This window comes from Triticum aestivum, chromosome 1D (assembly GCF_018294505.1).
Source record: "Triticum aestivum cultivar Chinese Spring chromosome 1D, IWGSC CS RefSeq v2.1, whole genome shotgun sequence".
NCBI classification, from domain to species: Eukaryota; Viridiplantae; Streptophyta; class Magnoliopsida; order Poales; family Poaceae; genus Triticum; species Triticum aestivum.
In genome coordinates, this window is record NC_057796.1 from 190,781,726 (window position 1) to 190,786,882 (window position 5,157).

General features: G+C 42.9%; 1 long non-coding RNA gene across 1 annotated transcript; it reads right to left on the reverse strand.

Annotated features, from left to right (window-relative positions):
• Positions 1–282: 282 nt before the first annotated feature.
• LOC123180912 (uncharacterized) lies at positions 283–3,931 on the reverse strand. The gene is made up of 6 exons (XR_006491397.1): positions 3,319–3,931; positions 2,444–2,968; positions 2,175–2,356; positions 821–2,089; positions 688–749; positions 283–609 (listed from the first exon to the last, which is right to left on the reverse strand). It is a non-coding gene; the product is annotated as an uncharacterized lncRNA (long non-coding RNA).
• Positions 3,932–5,157: the final 1,226 nt, after the last annotated feature.

The window sequence follows — 5,157 nt, forward strand, 5'->3', positions numbered from 1 at the left end:
GCCCATACCCGCACCCGCCCCAAAATTTTCCGCCCATACCCATACCCGCACCCCGGGTTTCAAATCGTTCCCATACCCGTACCCTGCTGGGTACGGGTAATACCCGCGGGTAAAAATACCCAGCTAGGCGTGTATACTTTTGAATTTACATTTCAGCATTTTGACACGTATTGACAACATTTTAGCACATATATACAACAATTCAGCACATATATGCAGCATTTCAACACAAATATACAATATTTCAGCACATATATAACATTTCAGCACATATACGCATCATTTCAGCACATATACACATCATTTTAGGACATCTATTTCAGCATTTCAGGATTTCAACACATATACATATCCCATTTCAGCATTTCAACGTAAATTCCAGCATTTCAGCACACACACAAGTCATTTCAGCCACATAAGTTCAACACACAAGTTGGTTCAAGACACAAATAAGTTTAACCTCAACACAAAAGTAGGTTCAACACACAAATAAGTTGGACACATAGTTATTGTAGCCACTTGAGCCTCTCCAACATGACACCAAACCAACTTGAGTAGATTTCATCTTGTACTCTCTTCATGAGCCTTCGCACCTCAAACCGCCAAATCCTAATTTGGGAATTGTGAGACATGTGAACTTGAGAGCTTTATGTATACAAGATATGTTTGCAATTCTTAAGCACTAACCTGTATCCCTTCTTGAATGTCTTGAAGGCAAGTCCAGAAGCTAGCTTCTCCTGTGTAAGCATCTACAAAAGTAGAAAAATGTCAACAACATGAAAGCAAGAGAAAATATTAATAAATTGCACTATTTGCTCACCTTTGTACTTGTTTCTAAGCCAATCTTGTGAGCACATTAAAACCTCGACCATATCAGATGTCAATCGGCTTCTATGCTCTTTGAGCTTTCTACCACCTGTACTAAAGGCTGATTCTGAAGCAACAATTGTAACAGGAATACCAAATATGTCTCTTGCAACTTTCCTTAAGGTTGCATACCTTGTACCAGCCACCTTCCACCAATCCAACACATTAAACTTTTCAGTGTAAGGCACTAAACCATCATTCAAGTATTGCTCTATTTCACCTTGAAGTCTAGCAGTTGCAGGCATTTGCTGAGCTACACTGTTCTGGAACACACTCATGATTGCAGGAGCTTTCATTGTAGACAATATAGATTCTTCATCTGGTTTGTATGCCTCACTTTCCACTTCTAGTGGTCTAACAATGAATGCAGACTAGCAACTATGTCATCAACTTTTGCAGTACATTCATAACAAGATGGCTCAATACCATGCAACATGGCAAAGCAAGCTACCAACATTTGCTTTGTGTACCGAGGATCAAGAAGTGTAGCTATAGCCATTAGACCTTGGATGTCGCTCCAATACTTATCAAATTTTACAGCCATGCTTTTTGTCATGTTTTGAACAATTTCGTTGCTAGAAGTTTCCCACTGCCTCATTTTCATTTTAATTTCACATATCTTAGGAAAGTAAACATTGGCAGTCACATAACCAGTTCCTGAAAATAGCTCAGTTACTTCATAGAACAATCTAAGTCTCTCTACAACATCGGTAGCGAAAGCCCATTCTTCCGAACTAGGTAGCCACTCATATTGCTTGTCCTTTTCTTTTAAACGTTCAAACACAAGTCTATAAGGTAAAGCTATGTCAAGCATTATGAAAGTAGAGTTCCACCTAGTCTTGCAATCAAGTCTCAACTTCCTTGTTATTTTTACTTTGTTATACTTCGCCATATCCTCAAATGTCTCTATCCTTTTGGGTGAGGCAGTCCAATATGCAACACTTTCACGGATGTTTTCTATAGCTGATTTCATGGCATCTAATCCATCCTTCACTACCAAATTCAAAATATGGGCACAACAACACATGTGAAGTAGAGTACCTTCACAAAGAAGCTTACTTTTTCCTATCTTGCTCATAATCACCTCAATTGCCTTGACGTTGACATTGCAATTTCAACTATCACGGTCAAGAGCTTTTCATCTAGATTCCATTTGACCAACGACTCAAGGAGGTTCTCAGCTATAACTTCTGCATTATGTGGTGTTGGCACATAAATAAACCTACAATATGCACACAAATGCAAGAATTAGAGAGTTGGCAAAAGCTTAATGAACCGCCGAACATGTACATGAGAATGCAATATACCTCATGAGAATGTTCCTTAGCCTCCAAGACTCATCGATAAAATGGGCTGTAATTGCCATATACCCCTTCTTTTGGCTACGGAAGTCCACATATCGATGGTCACTGCAACCCTTGATTGGACCATAGTCATGTACTCGATGGCCTTCTTCCTTTCTATTTTATACCTTTCCTCAATGTCAGTTCTACAAAACAAAAGAAAAGGAATGTTATTTAGTCATGACAAAGAAGAAACATGAAGAAGTAAAACAAAGGAAGACATATAAAATTACCTAATAGTATTTCTTGTATGCAACTTGAATCATGGCTGAAGTCCAGCAACAAATCTCCTAAAACCAATATGGTCCACCATAGACAAAGGATAATCACGAAAGACCAACATGTTCCCAAGCTCCGCTCTAGCATACTCTTGATCAAAAGCGTAGCTCTCCATGCTCACTTTCCCACCATCATTGGCACTCACCTTCAATGAGGACCGACTCAAAGTTTTGCCACGCTTGGTCTTCAACTTCTTTTGAGTGCAAATCTTAAGATGTACCCCAAGATGCTTAGTTCCACTCCTCGATCCTGTGGTGAGTATCCTATGACACCAATAACATTTGGCCTTCCATTCTCCATTGATCCTCACCTTCTCCATTTCCAACCAAACCTTAGACGTAAGCTTGCGCGTAGAAGGTTGAATCTCCATCTCTTTGGCATCATCTTCTTCTCCATCGGAAACATAAATTGTATTTCCATCTTCATCGACGGACTCGATGGGACCATCCTCTTGGCTTTGGCCATTGCTACTTGTATCACTGCACAAAAAAATGACATCAATGAATTGGAAACTTGTACATGCCACAAAACAAATCATCTAATCGGAAACTACACAAACAGCATGTGTTATGCAAAAATAGTATATGGTAAATCATCTAATAATACTATACAAACAGCATGTTATATGCTCGTTTTAACAAGATGTTCAATATTGACTAAACAATCAAGCATAATATACAAGAGCATGCTCAATATTGACTAAACATCCATCAAGATATTAGAAGAATCAACTCATGCATCATATACAATTATCACTAGATCGGTCATCAACACATTCATGCATCAAATAAAATAAGAAAGTGCCATTGTGATGGGAAGAACTATTCACCAAATTTTTGCCATTTTCGTTGGCGGAGCAAATGCCCTCCTTGTAGGAGCAGCCGGACGTTTTGTAGTGGAGCCACGGCCACGACCACGCCCGACCTTGTAGCCACCGCGACCACGACCACGCCCTGGCATCTGCCCTTTTGAAGGTGGTTGGAGGCGTGAGGATGAAGAAGTGCACTTTGACAACCATGTCGTCCGGTGAGAACTATTCCCGTCGACGCCATCCACGGGACCTGCGCGAGGAAGCTTGCCGGTGTCGGACTGCTGCGCCTCCTGGATGTCTGCTACGCCGGTCTCCATGGCGTGTGGATGGGTGGACGAGTTCCGGCCGCCCGGCGGGGGTCGCGTGCACGAGGCTGACGGCAGCCGCTGGCCGCGTCGTTGCGAGGAAGGCCCGGTGGTGCGGCCGTGCCTGTGTGTGGTAGAAGGAGGACAGAGGAGCGGGCGCAAGGAGATTAGGAGAAGGAGTAGGTAACTACGGCGGCTGGCAGAGCGGCCTAGATGCGGCTAGCGGCGGTGGCGTGGCCTGGCTGGGGCTGGCGGCGGCGGCAGCGCCGACCGCCTAGGGTTAGCGGGTGGGGGCGCACGATTTGGTTTGACTAAAGAATTGGAAGGGGTGGGGTGTGGGCGCGGTTTAGAATTGGAACGGGTGGGGGCGTGGGGTCCGGCTGGTCCAGTGCTAGGCTGCTAGCTTAGGGTTTTTTCATCTAATAAGTCAATGACACATGGGACCTACTTGACAGGGTTATTTTTATACGGGTTTGAGGGTTTGCGGGTATGGCTATTGCCTTCCCATACCCATACCCGTCTTACCCGTTGGGTATGATATTTTCCCATTTAGAAACCATGGGTATTTTAATTTCCCATACCCTTACCCTAATAGGGTTTTTACCCGCCGGGTTCGCGGGTAGCGGGTACCCATTGCCATGTTGATCCATCAGTGCTCTTTGCTTGTTACCCACAAGATGATATCCTTCATCAGTTCACCTTGGTTGCGTTGGAGACGCAGTCATCTTTCACGTTGGTGCAATTTTATCACACGATTGGCTATGAACCAAATGTTTCCTCGAAGAAGGATCGACGTTGGTACTAAGAGCATAAGTTTTGTATTGATTACTAAGCCTTCTCACAACTTTGTCTTCAGCTCCCCTGTAATTTTATTTGTCCGGCTATTAACTAAATATGTGGTCAGACTTTGATTAAAAAAATGGTGTGGACTAAAAACCCGGATGAACGTAGTAGCCCTCCATTTTTATTTACTCTGCATATTAGATTTGACTAAAGTCAAACTTTGTAAAGTTTTACCAAGTTTAGGCCGAAGACAAAAGACCATAATTATTAAGAGGGGGAAAACTGTACATACTCTCAAACCTTTCCGATAATTGAAATTAGAATTCTTTATTTGTACACACTCTCACACGTTTCCGATAATTTGGCGCATGTGTGGTTGTTCACTTAACGGAGGGTAGTGTACCGCACATGAAGGACAGGAAGTGCGACCAGGACGCGTGGATCGTTAGTTGATCGTAAGTAGTTTTCTTCACTGGTATGTTAAATAAAGAGTTTCGTTTCGTACTTACACATTTAAAACGATTGTTATTGATAGAAAAATAAAACCATTCCACTATATAAGCTGGAGCCTCGGCGCCTGTTCGCTAGGGTTTGCACTCTCCACACTCTCGTCGCACTACATATATATAGACACACACACACACACACGCTGGAGGATCAGTGTTCCTTTGCTAGGGTTTTGCTATATTCATAGTCTCTCACCCTCTTCACCAGATCTAAACAAGACTGCGTTGGCCTCTGTCTCTCTCTCCCCCCTCAGAGCTGGTGA